General features: G+C 44.8%; 1 long non-coding RNA gene across 2 annotated transcripts in view; it reads left to right on the forward strand.

Annotated features, from left to right (window-relative positions):
- The window catches only part of LOC103238990 (uncharacterized), a 60870-nt gene extending 48857 nt beyond the window's left edge, over positions 1 to 12013 (forward strand). Inside the window, exons 5-6 of one of the 2 annotated variants that reach the window (XR_005239879.2) lie at positions 426 to 674; positions 11044 to 12013. This is a non-coding gene — a long non-coding RNA (uncharacterized lncRNA). Of the gene's footprint in view, positions 1 to 425; positions 8404 to 11043 lie in introns of those variants that run through there. The other variant, XR_005239878.2, reaches the window with a different exon arrangement.
- The last annotated feature ends 5374 nt before the right edge of the window (positions 12014 to 17387 follow it).

The raw sequence follows: 17387 nt of genomic DNA on the forward strand, positions 1-17387 counted from the left end.
ATAGATTCGTTTGCATTTTCTAGAATTTAATATAATGCCGTCGTAGGTACCGTCATGCATCACATAATGACATTTCAATCAATGATGGACTGCCTGTATATGACAGTGGTTCCATAAGATTTTAACACTGTATTTTTCCTGTGCCTTTTCTATGTTTAAATATGTTTAGATACACAAACACTTACCATTGTGCTCAAATTGCCTGCTGTATTCAGTACAGTCACGTGCTGTACAGTTTTGTAGTCTGGGAGCAATAGGCTGTATCAGATAGCCTAGGTGTAGTAGGCTGTATTAGGTAGCCTAGGTCTACACCTAGTCTGTGTGATACAGCCTATTGCTCCCAGCCTAGACCATCTAGGTTTGTCATAGAGTACACTCTATAATGTTCATACAATAATGAAATTGCCTAACTGTATACTTCTCAGAATGTACCCCTGTCATTGAGTGACCCACGACTGTATCCTTTCGTGTCTGGGATGGGAAAGAAGGACTTCTTGTGGAATGCTCACTCTTAAGACCCAGCTGCCATGCAAAGCCCCAGTTAGCTGTGTGGAGAGGTCACGTGGAGAGAGCCTTCCAACCATCCCCACCGTGGTGCCAGACAAACGAGCAAAGCTATGCTGAATGTTCCAGCCCCAGCTGCCACCTCACTGAAGCCATACAAAAGACTTCGGGTAAGAGCAGCAGAAATGAGCCAGCTGGTCAACCCACAGAATTGTGCGATGTAATCCAATGGTTGTCATTTTAGCCATTACATTTTGGAATGGTTGATTATCCAGCCACAGATAACTGAGCAATCTAATATTCAACCCCTGTCAGAAGTTCCCAGGATAATGAAAGTCACCTTACTATAGAGCGACATCTGCCCTTTTCTGGTCTTTGGGCACTTTGTTCCCGTGACTGAAAAGGAAAAAGTCAGCCTCTGCCTCCCTCTCTAGTCCTGCAGCCAATAGCCAGACTCTTCAGAGCCCAGGCAGACCCATCTCTGTCATGCCCAGAGCAGAGTTGGGGGCTTCTGTGGCTCAGGGGTGTGGACTCACATTCGCTTCTGCACCCCTACCTCAGAAGCATTTGGTGCCTGCACCCTGTCACCTCCTCCTGCCTTTTCTCCTGCTCTCAGGCAAAAACCACCCATAACTTGTTAAGCTGCAGATTCCTAGGCTATGCTGCCACAGATGCCGTTTCAGTCAGTCTAGGGCTTGGCTGAGCAGGATGTGGAGTTTTCCACTGCAGATGACTGTGACACAGGACAATGATGGGATGATATTCAGACCATGTTTTCAGAAACTCTGCCCCGGATTCACAAGGCTTTTCTGGTGTTCAAGGGACATTTCCTTGTTATGAGCTGTTCTTGATAAGTGAGAGTGAGCATGCATGAGAATGTGTGTGAGTACGTGTATGTGTAAGCATGGGGTGAGAGTGAATGAGTGTGAATGAGCACGTATGTGTGTGTGTGTGAACATATGATTATAGTGTATGGGGAGGAGGTGGGGCAGGGCAGCAGTCCTGGGGTACGACACAGGGTTGGGTGTCACTGGCAGGAAGACACAAGCCCAGGATGGGGTGTAGGTGCCTGGTGAGGACGAGAAGGGTTGGGGCGGTTGCACCAAATGACAAGGGCTCTGAGATGGGAGTCGGTGAGCTATAGGACAATGTGTTCCCCACACTTGTGGCCAGCAGCTCCAAGCAGCCGCTCCACCTTCTTTCCCTAAAAACACATGTGCCTGTGGTCAGTCTGAGTCCAGAAGCCTCATGTTATAAAAAGGTATCTTGTGCAGGGCAATGGAAAAAGAGGGCAAAGAAAGACCACATGTACCTGGGAAAGGATCTGGGACTTGCTGGAACTTGGCAGGCAGCTTGGCCCTCCCATGGCATGTGGCCATGTGGCCAAACTGCATTAGCTTTGGTGCTGGATGGGCCCAGCGGTGGGGGATTTCGCCCTTATTTTTCTACTGCCCCTGTTTAAGGTGGACTCCTGGTGCTTGAGGTGTGGCATTGTGGCGTGCTTTAAAAAATTATCTGCTCCCATTTGGAAAGTGAAAGACATAATAATAGTAATAATAACAGCTGCTAGTGTTTATGTAGCAGAGTCCACCATTCCAGACATCAAAAGCTAAGTGCTTTTGGGGCAACTTGGGTGATCACAGACATTTTCTGGAATACTGATCCTGAAACCAATTTTAAAGCAAAGTATAGATATAAAGAAAAATGCACAAACCCTAAGTGTGCCCCTCAAAGAGTTATCACAGGGGAGCACACCTGTGTGACCAAGTGAGCCTGCTCAGCTCCCTGGAAGCCACCCTGGGATCCTGCACAACCTCTAACCCCCTCCTCCTTCCCAAAGGTAATTGCTGTCCTGACTTTGTACACCATGGGTTAGATTTGGCTATTTATGACCGGGCATGGTGGCTTAGGCCGCCACCCAAGTTTGGGAGGCCAAGACAGGTGGATCACTTGAGGTCACGATTTTGATACCAGCCTGGCCAACATGGTGAAATCCCATCTCTACTAAAAACACAAAAATTAGCCAGGCGTGGTGGTACATGCCTGTAATCCCAGCTACTCAGGAGGTTGGGCAGGAGAATTACCTGAACCTGGGAGGAAGAGGTTGCAGTGAGCAGAGATCAGGTCACTGCACTCCAGCCTGGGCAACAGAGCAAGACTCTGTCTAAAAAAAAAAAAAAAAAAAAGGTTTGCCTGCTTATAAACTTCACATGCACTGAACCATAGCCTATGTAGTTTTTTGTGACTGCTTCTTTACTCCACATGGTACTTGTAAGATTCATCCTTGTGGCTTGTGATTGCCTGTGATAGTTTTTCCTTCATTTTCTTTCCTGTATAGTATTCCATTGTGTGACTATACCACATTTTTTTTTTTTTTTGGAGATGGAGTCTCACTCTGTTGCCCAGGCTCACTGCAGCCTTCACCTCCCAGGTTCAATCAATCCTCCCACATCAGCCTCCCAAGCAGCTGGGGCTACAGGCATGCACCACCACACCTGGCTAATTTTTTTTTTTTGGAGATGGGATTTCTCCATGTTGCCCAGGCTGGTCTCAAACTCCTGTGCTCAAGTAATCTACCTGTCTTGGCCTCACAAAGTGCTGGGATGACAGGCTTGAGCCACTGTGCCTGGACGATGCCACATTTAATTTATCCATTCTGGAGTTGATAGAGGATTTTTTTTTTCCTCCTGGTTTGGGTAGCTCCACTTTTTACTGTTTTACTATTATTTTATGTCTCTGTGCAGCTCACAGTCAAAAGTACTGGATTCATGTCCTGGATACTCTACTTACCAGCTCTGTGAACCTTGGGAAAACTATTTACCCTTTCTGAGTCTCATTTGTCTCTGCAAGCAATAATGCCTAATTTCCCTTGGTTTTCTACTCAATCAGCAAGCATTTATTGGTCACCTGCTATGTGCCATCATTCTAGGAGATTTAGCAGTGACTGACACAAAGATCCATGTTCCATATGTTTGTACCTTTGTCCCTTCAATTCCCTGTCTTTGGGAAGCTCTTTTTTTCCCAGATCCATCCTTCTTCTTCCTTACCCCCACCCACATTTTTGCTTTGTTATTTTCTGCTCATCCTTCTAGATCGAAGTCTGATATCCTTTCCTTTCCTCTAGGAAGCCTTACATGGCCCCTGGCAGAGTACTGGCCACTGTTTACTGAAATGTTGGGGGCTCGGTCTGCACGCCTGTGAGCTTCCTCAGGGCAAGGGCTGATTTCCTGCACCTTTGGCATCCGCAGTGCCTATTCCAGGGTTAAGCTCAGGGTAAAGTCTTAGTACAAGTCAAGGAGAACTTTTTTGTACATGTAGCCAAATAAGCCAGTGTGGTGGCCACTCAGGTCGTATCTGCTGAGTTAGCACATCAAGATGGTAGTCCTGCCCCTGAAACCAGAGCTTATTCCAGGTGGTTTTCAGGGGGTTCAGCCACATTACCGGGGTGATTAGGTATGAAGAGTCCTGGAGTTCTTTGGGCAAAAAAACTTGCTCTCTCCAAGCCTCGATTTTGTCCATTAAATGGCTACCTTTACAAGGTTATCTGTGTATACTCGGAGTGCCTGGCATCTAAGAATAATGACTTCATTGATTGAAAGCTTATTAGATATTCAGCTTAAAAGGCACTTTACATATTTTAACTAATTTAATCAACACAACAGACCGTGATGGAGGAGCTGTCACTATTTGTATCAACTTACAAATGAGGAAACTGAGGCACTGAGTGTTTAAGGGACTAGCCTAACGCTACACTGACACAGCCAGTAAGTGGTAGAACTAGGAAGGAGACTGGTCTTGACTGCTAGGAGCTGCAGCTGCCACCCAGAGACCCAGCTCAGAAACTTCCAGACAGCATGGTAGCACAAAAGGCTGCACAAACCTTCCTGATCCTTCTCTTCCCCATTCCTTTAGGGCCAGTTCAGGCAGTAAAGTTGCAGCTTCCTTTGAAGTATTTTCCCTTCTCTCCTGATGAGGCCTCGGGAAAATGAGTCATTTCCTTATCTCAGCAGCAAAGAAACTGTCCAAAGAAAGACAGCAGTAGCATCTCTGTGGGAAGCTCAGGAATACTAATGATAAAACAAATTGATACATTCCATTTCAAATGTGTTGACGAGAAAAACTAATTGAGAAGCTCATTCATTTATTTAACAAGGATTTAGGGAGTACCAACTCCATACCAGTGTGGAGAATTAACTCTAAACAAAACAGCGGAGGCCCCTGGCCTGATGAAGCTTATGTTCTTGAGTTGGGATGTTACCAGAGGCGAATCTGTAGCGGTCTGCAGCAATCTCAGTTCTTGCCTCTTTAGAAGAAAGAATTTGAAGGAGTGACAGAAGGGAGAAGGAGAGACTGAGGCCAGTTTTAGAGCAGGAGTGAAAGTTTATTAAAAAGCCTTACTGGCCAGGTGCGGTGGTTCACACCTGTAATCGCAGCACTTTGGGAGGCTGAGGCAGGCGGATCACCTGAGGTCAGGAGTTCAAGACCAGCCTGGCCAAAATAGTGAAACCCTGTCTCTACTAAAAATACAGAAAATTAGCTGGGCGTGGTGGCATGCACACGTAATCCCAGCTACTCGGGAGGCTGAGGCAGGAGAATCACTTGAACCTGGGAGGCGGAGGTTGCAGTGAACTGAGATCATGCCAGTGCACTCCAGCCTGGGCAACAGAGACTCTGTCTCAAAAAAAAAAAAAAAAAAAAAAAAAAGGCTTTACTGCAGAAACAAAAGGAAGGAAAGTATACTTGGAAGAGGACCAAGTAGGTGACTTACAAGACAAGTTTGACTTTTTGACTTGGGGTTTTATATGTTGGCATGCTTCTGGGGTCTTACGTCCCTTCTTCCCTGATTTTCCCCTTGGGAGGGGCTGTCTGCATGAGCAGTGCCTGCCAGTGCTTGGGAGCGGAGTATGCGCAGTGTGTTTACTAGAGTTGTACGCATGCTCACTTGAGACGTTCTTCCCTTACCAGCCCAATGTCCCTTAGAAGGTTATATACCAGTTAAACTCCACCACTTCGCCTCTTAGGGCACGTGTGTGTGCCCACTCACCCAACTGCTAAGATTTTACCAGGAAGCTACTGATCACCAGTTTCAGGTTTTTCCCTTCGATAGGGCGACTGCGTTCCCCTGGCACTGGCTGGACCAATTATTATTTTAGAGAGACAGTTAACAACCACCTGACCATCACCTGATGGTCTCCTGACATTCTTGGTGTTGGGTGGGGGAGCCTCTCCTGCCCTGTTCATGTCTGACTAGCTACCTACTGTAACAGTGTAAATCTCTTTTCGACACTTTCATTTACAGGAAAGAAAATGCAAGAATGCTTAAAAAAAAAAAGACTCAAATACCAAAATTTGGACAAACTAAAAAGGTAAAAGAAGGAGAAGTGACAGAAAAAAAAACTTAGACTTCTTGAAATAATTAATGAAAGGATGTTTTGAAATAGCAAGTTTGTCCAGTATAGGTATAATGAAATTTGATTTACCCAAATTCCATTTTTTCCCAAGGATTTGTGGTATAATATGAAGCTTACCTTTCACAGCAAAGGCAAGGTCATCCCCCCTTGGAGGACATGGAGGACATGGTGCTGCTGATGACTCTTGAGACATCTCAATCTACAGTGGCTTCAAAATTTATGCCTTCAGCTCTGCCTCCTCCCCATTCCCAAGCTTCAAACTCAAATATTCAGCTGCCTGCTTGTCTATAGATTCTCTTGGATGTATAACAGCATCTCAGCTCCAGCATAACCAAAAGATAACTCTTGATTTGCACCCAAATCTTGTTTTTGTTTTTTTTCCCCTTAGTCTTTACCACTTCCTTAAATTGGCAACACTTATTCAATTGCTCAAGCCAAAAACTTAGGAGGCACCCATAGTCTTTATTGTGGCTATCAATAGCAAAGGCAGCTATTGTTCAATTGAGGGTAACAGAGACCCCAAATAATTGTGCCTTAAAGAAACAGAAATCTACTTTGTGTATTTCTTCCTCCTGTAGAGAGGGAGGTAAGTAGTCCAGACTTCCTAGTGTGTCTGAACTCCATGAACTCCTTCGGGATACAGGCACCTTTCAGGTCATTGTTCCACCATCCCTGGATGTGGTCTACCTCTTCATGACACAATACGACAGCAAAAGCACTGGTCATTGCATCATGGGTCCAAATAGCAGGACCCCTGTAGGAAGGAGGCATGAAAAAGAAGGGGCAGAGAGCATATACTAGCTATCTTTTAAGCAAGGTAATTTTGCTAACACCTCATTGGCAAAACTTAGTCACATGACTACATCGCCTAACTATAAGACAGGCTGGGAGATGTAGTTTTTATTGCAGGCAGTCATGTGCTTAGCTAAAACTTGGAAGTTTTATTGCTATGGAATAATAGGCCAGATATTGGGGTGGGTGGGGGTGGCCAAAAGTTCCTGCCATATCTGGGTTGTATCTTTAGGCTACTGGGCCTCTGCCTGCTTTTTAACCCCAACTCCTTGACCATGTTCAACACAATGTAGCCATTCTGGTCCCTTCTAATGTCCTTTGAATACATCAACCTTATCCCTGCCTTAGAGCCTTTGTGCTGCCACTCTCTGCCCCTGAGATGCACCCTCCAGATTTGCACATGGTTGACTTCTCATTATTCCAGTTTTGGCCCAAATGTCAGATCCTTACTGGGCATTCCCTTGACCACCCTTTCTAAGGCAGTGTTTCTGCCCCAACCAGCTTCGATCACATAGCCCCATTTCATTTTCCTCAAAGTACTCCAGAGTCACTCTCTGAAAATATCTACCACTTGGTTTTGTGTGTGTGTGTCTCCCTGTTACAGTGAGTAGCTAGTCAGACATGAACAGGGCAGGAGAGCCCCCCACCAGGAATGTCAGGAGACCATCAGGTGATGGTCAGGTGGTTAACCGTCTGTCTAAAATAATAATTGGTTACAGCCAGCCCCAGAAAAAGGCGGTCTCCCTATAGAAAGGAAAAACCTGAAACCGATTATTAGTAGCTACCTGATAAGATCTCAGCAGTTGGGAGAGTGGGCTCACACACGAGCACTAAGGGGGAAAATGGTGGAGTTTAACTGGCATGTGGTCTCCTAGGGACATTGGGCTGGGAAGGGAAGAACACTGTAAGTGAGCATGGGTACAACTCCAGTAAACACACTGCGCATACTCCCCTCCCAAGTGCCGGCAGCCCACTCCAAGGGAAGAATCGAGAGAAGGAACGCAAGACCCTGGAAGTCTGCCAACATATAAAACCCCAAGTCAAAGATCAAATTGTGCACTTGCCATTCATGTTGCCCACTTGGCCCTCTTCCAAGTGTATTTTCCTGCCTTTTTTTTCCTGCCGTAAAGCTTTTTAATATACTTTCATTCCTGCTCTAAAACTTACCCCAGTCTCTCCTTCTGCCCCTTAGTTGAATTCTTTCTTCTGAGGAGGCAAAAATTGAGGTTGCTGCAGACCCCTACAGATTTGCTGCCAGTAACATATTTTGGTACCATGTGACTTGGATAACTTTCACCACTAATGATACGATCTAAGAAACATGAAATTATAGCATCAAACAGGAGCTTTCTGATCCCAACACCTGCCTGGAGTGAACTCCATCTGAAAAATCCTGGTCCATTAGCCCTGGTAGGGGCTTCTCAGATCTACTTGGCCAATGTTTCACAGGCATCAATTTATGGAATGGCCCCTGGATTTCAGGGAATATTTTCTCACTGGTTAAACTTTTAGTGCTGAAGTTATTTACATTCGACCCACCTAGACACAAATGGACAAACACCTTATTCTCCATGGTCAAGCCAAAACTGGGAATTTTTAATGAATCTATATATACATATAATTTTTTATGAGGATTTGTAGATTGTATTAAGATAATGAATATGAAAGAAAGCTTAATAAAAAGTTCCTAAGTCTACTGAGGAATGCAATGTGTGCTTACCTCATTATTTGTCTGTGCTGAGACGTATACACACTCGTACGTAACTATGCAATTTTCATGTGTAATGGTCAACAATTTAGGTATTTTATAATTCCCACTCTCATCTGACAGATAAGAAAACAGGCCACCAACCTATTGTGGGGAGGCCGGGGGTGGGAGGGATAGCATTAGAAGATATACCTAATGTAAATGACGAGTTAATGGGTGCAGCACACCAACATGGCACATGTATACATATGTAACAAACCTGCACGTTGTGCACATGTACCCTAGACTTAATGTATAATTAAAAAAAAAGGCCACCAAATGCACACACGCATGTGTGTGTGTATGTATGAGATGTGTATATATGAGATGTGTATATATATGAGATGTATATGTATATGAGATGTATATATAAGATGCATGTGTATACATATATGTTAAATGTGTATGTTAAAATCTCTAAAAACCCCACACTGGCCCTGTCTCTTCCATAGATATGCAGTCATCCACACCAGCCCTAGGCTATGAGGCTTCTCTCTCCAGAGAAAGAAACGCTCCTTCTAGAGCAAAAAGGTCATTCATCAGATTTGGATATTGAAGTAGCATGAAAAGCCAGAATTTACCAAGAGAGAAAATAATTTCTCTATTTCATATATATATATATGATATAGATATATATATATATGATATATATATGGAAGAGATAGGGTCAGTGTTGACAGGAGACGGATCTGAGCATGGACTTGGTGATGGGGAGTCCCAGGAACTGGCTTGATGAGGGGGAGACCAATTCTTTGGTGAACTGATTGCCCTGTCACCTGCTGAGTGGAGAGGGTAGAGATGGACACACGGGAATGGTGAGAAACTGACATTTTACAATAACCATGACACGGGGCTTGAGTGTTTGTTCACATTACACCTAGAAGTATCCAAAAATGCAGTGAATGGTAAGAAGGAGAGAAATCAATATTTAGTCCAATAAGTAATAAACACAACCTCTGGAAGGGACATGTCTCTCAGCTCCATACTCAGTGGTTCAGATTCCACGCCACTCCTGCTTCTCTCTAAGAATCAGCTAGGTGTATAGAAGAGAACTCAAGGGCCATCTTGGAGGCAGGGGAAGAAGGGCCTGGGTCGGGGATCCCCACAACCACCCTCAGCTCCACAGACTTGCTAGGAGGACTCACGGGACTCAGCATATAGTCACAGTCATGGCTATGATTTATTACAATGAACGGGTGCAAAATAAAATGAGTGAAAGGAAGAGACACACGAGGCAAAGCTGGAGGAGACCAGGTGCAATATTCCAAGAAGTCACACAGGGTATGCTTAGTTCATTTTGAAAGAGTTGTGACAACCTATGTGGAATGCTGTCTACTAGGGAAGTGCCACTAAGCCTAGGAGTCAGTCCAAGGATTTTACTGAGGGTAAGTCATATAAGCATCTGTGGCCTAGGATGTACCAAAAGTCCGGGCTTCCAGAAGGAAGGCAGGTGTTCAGCATAAACCACATTTTTGTACAAGGAGTTCAGGTGCAGTGAGCTGCTCTTGTCCTTTCTGGGACTGCTGGGAACCGACCCCAAATCCAAGTTCATAGATGCCAGCCAAGGGCCAACCTTGCAAACAGTCTCAAACTGACTGTGTTTACTTTTTTCTGCCCGAGGCCTCAGAGCCACATGTATCTCCCTCATCCCTAGACTGGAGGCCATTGAGTCACAATAGGGTCTAAGTCCTGCTGCAGGCCATTTGCTCTCTGGAGCCCTGTACATCCCGGGCAGGCCATGGGAAGCCAGGAGGGTTGTGGCAGGCCATCTAGCCAGCCAGGCACTTCCTTCCACCAATGGCTGGATGTGACCACATGGACACTTCTTTGCCGTGCTCTCCCCTCCACTGGTACACATGGGGAAGTTTAGCATGACCTCCTCACTATCTAGTAACCTAAGTGCCCCTTGGGTCCTATCATCCATCTGTGTTTGTTCTGAGGTGGGGGTTGGGAAGGGGAACAAGAACGCTGGCATTTGAACTGCTCCCTCTGCCTCTTTCTCTTTTCTCCTGCCCACAGAACGCTGGGGTGGGAATATATGGCTTCCCATGTTTCCAAAGCCACAACATCATATCTGGAGTAAAACTGGCACCTGGGCAGCCAGTTTTAGCTGTTGTTAATGTGTTAACACATTATATGACCCAATGGCCACATAACAGGACCTTGGGGAGTACAGAAAATCCTTTTTTCTCTTAGCAAATTCTGGCTTTTTATGCTACTTTTTTTTTTTTTTTTTTTTTTTGAGACAGCATCTTGCTCTGTCACCCAGGTTGGAGTGCAGTGGCGCCATCTCAGTTCACCACAACCTCTGCCTCCAGGGTTCAGGCAATTCTCCTGCCTCAGCCTCCCAAGTAGCTGGGATCATGGGTGTGCACCACCATGCCCAGCTAAATTTTTTTTTTTTTTTTTTTTTGTATTTTTAGTAGAGACAGGGTTTCACTATGTTGGCCAAGCTGGTCTCTAACTCCTGACCTCAGTTGATCCACCTGCCTTGGCCTCCCAAAGTGCTGGGTTTACAGGTATGAGCCACAGTGCCCAGCATCATGCTACTTTAATATCCAAATCTGATGAATGACCCTTTTGCTCTAGATGGAGCCTTCCTTACTGTGGAAAAAGAGGCCTCATTGCCTAGAGTTGGTGTGAATGACTGCAAAGGTGAGTGAAATTTCATATCCCCCAATTTCATTCCATGATTTTCATTCCAGAAATGATAGTTTGCATTTGCAAATGTGCTTTCATGAACTTTTGGTCATGATAACTCAGAGACTGAGGTAGACATGTCCATTATACAGACAAAAACACTGAGTCAAAGAGGGCTGATTAATGGTGGAGGTTGGGCTTGAATTTACATCTTCACACTTGACTCTAGTAAACTTCTTTCTTCATATTATTTGTTGCTAGCATCAGATCTTTATTGTCTCTTGTAATCTATGGGCAGGAGCAGATTCTGTAAAGAATATCTGTTCTTTCCTATCCACGAAATGACCTCCCAAATATATTCCTGTCCTAATCCATGGAACCTGTGATTATGTTACCTTGAATGGCAGAAGAGACTTTGCAGATGTGACCCAATTAAGGATTTTGAGATGGAGAGATTATCCTGGATTATCTGGGTAGACCTGATGTAATTACAAGTATCCTTGTAAAAGGGAAGCAGGAGGGAGGGTGGAGGGGGGAAAGAGAGAGAGGGGAAGAGAGGAAAAGAAGAGGAGAAGAGAAGAAGAGAGAGAGGAAGAGAGAGGCTATACGATGGCTTTGAAGATGGAGGATGGGGCCATGAGCCAAGTGATGCAAGTGACGGACCTCCAGAAGCTAGAAAAAGACTAGGAAACAGACCTTTTCCCCACAGCCTCTGGAGGGGAAGCAGCCTTGCTGACACCCTGATTTTAGCCCACTGAGACTGGTTTTGTACTTTGGAACTCCAGAACTGTAAAATGATACATTTGTGTTGTTTGAAGTCACTAAGTTTGTGGTAATTTGTTACAGCAGCAATAGCAAACTAATACATGCAGTATCCTCTCTTATTAACTGTAATAGAATTCATCTCATCCTCTCCAGGTAGTTGCCTCTTGGAGAAACCGCCTGGTTCCATTCTTGGTCTGGTGATGTGAGTGGGGCTGACCCCACTCATGGCTTCAGGGCAGAACATAGCCTCCAGGCCTGGGCATCAAGCATGCTACGTTCTCTGGTCACAGTGGCTGGTCAAGGGTGAGCAAGGCCCTTCAGAAGGCAGCTCTAGACTCTTGCTGGAGGGGTGAGCAAGGCCCTTCAGAAGGCAGCTCTAGACTCTTGCTGGAGCTGTTAGGAAGGGGGTATGTCCTTTCTACAGTGGATACTGAGCTGAAGGGAAGCCTGGAGCAGGTGGGCAGCCACTTGAGAATGAAGACAACACAAAAGAAAGCTGAGCCAAGGACTGGAAAGAGAGGCATTCTCCTTAAGACACAGCTAGAAACCTGAATCAGGTCATGTCTAAAGAGAGCTTAAAGATCCCAATGACAGGAGCCAATCAAGTCTTTTTGTTTATGCTAGTTGGAGTTGAAGTTCTGAACCCAGATATTTCTGACTAATAGTGTTAGGTTAGAAGTCACCTAAATTGGATTATCTGATGATTGATTTTGTGGAAGTTCAACACTATGGAGCACCATCCAGTACCACCCAAAAGAAGGCATGTTAGTACCCAAATGCCATTGATCTTATAAACCGGGGAGAAAATTTGAGTCCCTTTCCCCCAGAGGATGTTCCTGCCGAGAGTTACTACTTCAGTTCTTTTTACTTAACAAATCCTAACCCTTCTACATCAGTATATTGCTTCCTCGGGTTTCATCTCATGCAGCTATGGAGAACCAAGGAAAGGGAGTGACTGGCTGCAAGACCCATGTCGGCTGGTGGCCAGGCTGGGATAAGAACTCTGACCCTAAGCACTGTGTGCTTTCTGAAGCATGCTGCTTCGAGCTTTCTTGTGAGCATAGTCACTCCTGTTTCTGTGGCTCTGAAAATTCACCCCCTGCTGTGTGCAATTAGTTCTTGTTGCTCTCACCTTGCCGATCAGCATTCTCAATTTCATTTTCGGAGCCTAGCTTTATCACCATCATAAAGAGATTATCTAACATCTTGAATATTAAAAATCTGACTCCACAGAGTAAGATTTGCATTCCAAGGTTATTGTTGTTTACCAGCACTCATCACTTGACCTGCTGTTTTTTGAGACACGTCACTCTGAAGGGCAAGAGAGAGCTCCCCACAGCCCTCCTATGGAGATCACATTTTAAAGACTCTTCATTTGAGTTCCTAATACTGATGGCATTGATCTGTCACATCTCCATGAACCAAGCTCAACTGACAATTCTAGAATCAACCAGAACAGGAAGGGATGTTAAAGGTTACTTGGTCCAATCCTTGCATTTTCCAGTTCGAAAAGTGAGACTTGGAAATTCAAGTATGTATCAGTCAGAGTTCTTGCTTAGAGGCAAGTACTCTGCTAACTTAAGAATATGAATGTTTTCAAACACCGCATGTTCTCACTCATAGGTGGGAACTGAACAATGAGATTACTTGGACTCGGGAAGGGGAACATCACACACCGGGGCCTATCATGGGGAGGGGGGAGGGGGGAGGGATTGCATTGGGAGTTATACCTGATGTAAATGACGAGTTGATAGGTGCTGATGAGGTGATGGGTGCAGCACACCAACATGGCACAAGTATACATATGTAACAAACCTGCACGTTGTGCACATGTACCCTAGAACTTAAAGTATAATTAAAAAAAAAAAAAGAGTATGAATGTTTTAAAGGTAGCTTACAGAAATTCCAGGAGGGTCCGAGAAGCAGGTATGTGCCTATGTAACTGGAAACAAGAGCTACAGGGGCTGCCCCAGTAAATATATCACTATCACTGTCTGTAGTCCGTTGAATGGTGGCCATCAAAAACATATGTCTATATCCTGACCTATACATGTGACCTCTCATTTGGGAAAAGCATCTTTGCAGATGTAATTAATGTAAAGAGATGGTTCTGGATTATCTTAGTGGGCCCTAAATCAAATAACAAGTAATAAGCCTTTATAAGATACAGAAAGGGAGACAGTGCAGACACAGAGAAGGCCATGCGAAGATGGAGGCAGAGACTGGAGTGATATGGGCATAAGCCAGGGAACACTGGGAGCCACCAGAAGCTGAAAGAGGCAAATAAAGACTCTCCCCTAGAAAGTTCAGAGGGAGCACACAGTCCTGCCAACATCTTAATCTCAGACTTCTGGCCACCAGAACCATGAGAGATTACATTTCTGTTATTGGTGTTTTGTAATAGCAGCCTGAACAGATTGATTCAGTGACTTTGGGTAAATCACTTTGTGCAGTCTTGCCAACATGGTGAAACCCCGTCTCTACAAAAAGATACAAAAATGAGCCGGGTGTGGTGTCACGTGCCTGTAATCCCAGCTGCTCAGCAGGCTGAGGCAGGAGAATCACTTGAACCCTGGAGGCGGAGGTTGCAGTGAGCGAGAGAGGGCCATTGCACTCTAGCCTGGGCGACAGAGCAAATGCCATAGACTGGGTGACTCCAACAACAGACATTTATTCTCATCATGCTCTGGGAACTAGAAATCCAAGGTCAAGCTGCCAGCAGGGTTGGTTTCTGGTGAGGCCTGTAGACGGCTACCTTCTTGCTGTATCCTCACATGGCCGTTCCTCTGGGCAGGCACAAAGAATGACCTCTCTAGTGTCCCTTTCTCTTCTTACAAGGATGCCAATCCTATTGGATTAGGGTCCCAGCCTCATGACCTCACCTAACCTTAATTACCTCCTTAAAGGCCTTCTCTCCAAATACATTCACGTTGCGGGTTAGGGCTTCAGCATATGATTTTCAGTCCATGACACTCCCACAGCTAGTTAGAGGCACGTTGAGATTTGAGCCTAGGCCTCCTGACTGCGAACCCACCTCTGAGTTCAACCCCCATAAGATTTGGGCAGGCTGGGTTACAAATGCATTTAGAAAAACAAAGGTATTTAGAAAATGGAATGATACCATGACTGGTCTTTGGGATCCATTTTAGCTTACTGCCTAGTAGCAAGGGGCCACAAAAGGGAAAATACCAATCTCCTTAGACATTGGTGGCCTAGCTATAGGTTCTGCCTCTCTGCCCATACCTCGTGATCTGTATATTCAGGGCTCTTAGCTGCAAGCAATAGAAAATATGATTTAGGCAAAAAAGGAATTTATTGAAAGCATTGTGGGTAACACAGAGAGATGCTAAAAAGGCTGGAAAATGGCTTGAAAATCAGCAGGAAGGAAGGGAGGTCAGCAATAGCCGAGATCACAGCACACGGCCGGTCCGGTGAGGCCACCATGGCCACAGCCATTGGATTTGCTGTGGCCATCACAAAAGTGGTTCTCTACCAGCTCTGCTTCTTTGCACCACTAGCTCCTGTCTCAGCCCATGCCATAGGTGCCTCTGAGTGCTCTGACTTAGGTTTGTGTAGTCTTCACAACATCCTGAAAATATGTATCATGATTCCCATTTTACAGATGAGGAACCTGAGACTTAAATATGCTAGGTGACTGGCTGCAGGCAAATTGAGGCCTGCCTCACTCCAAAGCCCACTTTCCCAGTAATCACAGTCTGGTAACTCCATCCCATGGCTGGGATAAGAATTCCAAAGCATATGTCAAAGAGGTTGTTCCAGTTGCTTCTACCAGCAACACTTGGGTGGCTCCTTTGCATTCCACCCTTTCCAGCCTCAAGGGAAATGTATTATCCAACAAACATCTTTGCTAATTTGATAAACTATAATTGTGTCTTATTGTTTTGGTTTGCCTCTTTTTAATTATTGAGGTTGGATGCTGTATTAGTCTGTTTTCATACTCTGATAAAGACATACCCAAGACTGTGAAGAAAAAGGGGTTTAATTGGACTTACAATTGCACATGGCTGGGGAGTCTTCAGAATCATGACAGGAGGTGAAAGGCACTGCTTACATGGCAGCAGCAAGAGAAAAATGAGGAAGAAGCAAAAGCAGAAACCCCCTGATGAGATCTCATCAGATCTCGTGGGACTTACTCACTACCACAAAAACAGTGTGGGGGAAACCGCCTCCATGATTCAAAGGATCTCTCACTGGTCCCTCCCACAACATGTGGGAATTATGGGAGTACAATTCAGGATGAGATTTGGGTGGGAACACAGAGCCAAGCCATATTAGATGCTTCCTTATATTTTATTATCTGGTATATTTCCTTTGTGTGTGTGTGTGAAAAATCCTGTCCATTGTTTTTGTTCGTGTGCCTATTGGGATCTTGGTGGGGTTCTCTGGTTGTCTCTATGAGATCTTTATATATCACAAAGAAACATTTCTTCCTTTTATTTTAGATTCATGGAGTACCTGTGCAGGTTTGTTACATGAGTATATTGAGTGATGCTAAGGTTTTGGCCTCTAATGAACCTGTCGCCCAAGTAGTAGCCAGTAGGTAGTTTTTTGACCCTTGTTTCCCCCATCCCCTTCCCCACCTTGTGGAATCCCCATTGTCTACCGTTCCCATCTTTGTGTCCTTGTGTTTAGCTCCCATTTCTAATGGGACATGTGTGAGCATATCACAAAGAGGTTTAATCTTTTATCTTTCATTTTTCTTTTCTTTCTTTCTTTCTTTTTCTTTTTCTTTTTTTTTTTTTGAGACGGAGTCTCACTTCATTGTCCAGGCTGAAGTGCAGCGGTGCGATCTCGGCTCACTGTAACCTCCACCTCCCAGGTTCAAGCAATTCTCCTGCCTCAGTCTCCCAAGTAGCTGGAATTACAGGTGCCCCCCACCATGCCCAGCTAATTTTGTAGTTTTCACCATGTTGGTCATGGTGTTCTCAAACTCCTGACCTCAAGTGATCCACCCGCCTTGGCCTCCCAAAGTGCTGGGATTGCAGGCGTGAGCCACCATGCCTGGCCTATCTTTCATTTTTCAATGAATATTTTTGCCACATTTTTATGTGCTGTTTAACTTTGCTCCTTTTCCTTTGACATACAAAAGTTTTACATTTATGAACAAATATTTGACAAATATTTCTCAGGCTGCCCGCATAATGCAAGGGATTGTTTTAGGCAAAAAAAAAGAAAACTCTCTGGATACTTAGATAATTCCTGTTTTTGGACTCCCTGCTACCTCCCAGTTCTTTGGGCGAGCAGGTTTATAGAGAGCCCTTTCATCTTTAGAGAGAGGCCCAGAAACAACTCTGAGAGGCATGATTTTTCACTGCACTTTAGGGCAAAAAAAAAAAAAAAAAAAAAGACAAAGGTGAGAATTGTTTGTGCCAATTATTTACACAGACTCATTTTATCCTCCTTTCTAAACAACTATTTGTAGGGAAGGAGAAGAAGAGGACAGGGGGCTTTAAAAGTCACAAGATTTGCCCTGCGGAAAGTCCCTGGAAGTGAGCAAGTCTGTGAGT

The sequence above is a fragment of the Chlorocebus sabaeus genome, chromosome 11 (genome assembly GCF_047675955.1).
Source record: "Chlorocebus sabaeus isolate Y175 chromosome 11, mChlSab1.0.hap1, whole genome shotgun sequence".
NCBI classification, from domain to species: domain Eukaryota; kingdom Metazoa; phylum Chordata; class Mammalia; order Primates; family Cercopithecidae; genus Chlorocebus; species Chlorocebus sabaeus.